Below are 566 nucleotides of genomic sequence, written 5' to 3' on the forward strand. Positions count from 1 at the left end.
CCCCTCCCCGGGTTCTCCCGGCGATCGCTCGGGGCAGGGCCGGCGCGTGTCTGGAGCTCGGAGCGCGCGGGGAGCCCTGCCCGCCTCCCAGCCTCCGCCGCGGAAGATCTTTGCCGATTTCCTCCTCGCGGCCCTCGGCCCCGCAGTGCGTTCCGGCCGCGCGCTAGCGCTCTCTCCCGCACCCGGCGCAGCGGGGACACGCGCAGACACGCGCTGCAACTTTTCTTTTGGACCTTCCTCGCCCCGTCCGCAGACGGAACCCTGACCCGGACTCGCCTTCCCGGTTTCCCACCTGACTCGGTTAATCCAGTTGTCTTTCTTCCTACCCCTCTGCTGAAGGAAGCTTTCTTTTAGCAAAGGGATCTGGGAATATATCCGTGATTTTTTAAAATCCTTATTCGGTGTTTTTTTCCTACATATCAGATATGCACAAGAATACTCCAGCTACTAGATGCTGACACAAGCAAACGGGGATATGGGGCTGGGGTGGGGGGCGAGGAGGTTGGGGGGTGGTATTTCCCAGCCAGGAGCTCTGAAAGGGTCTCCACGGCGTTGGTATTTCCCTC

Source organism: Carlito syrichta, unplaced genomic scaffold, assembly GCF_000164805.1.
Source record: "Carlito syrichta isolate Samal-C Ts95f unplaced genomic scaffold, Tarsius_syrichta-2.0.1 Scaffold314260, whole genome shotgun sequence".
NCBI lineage: Eukaryota > Metazoa > Chordata > Mammalia > Primates > Tarsiidae > Carlito > Carlito syrichta.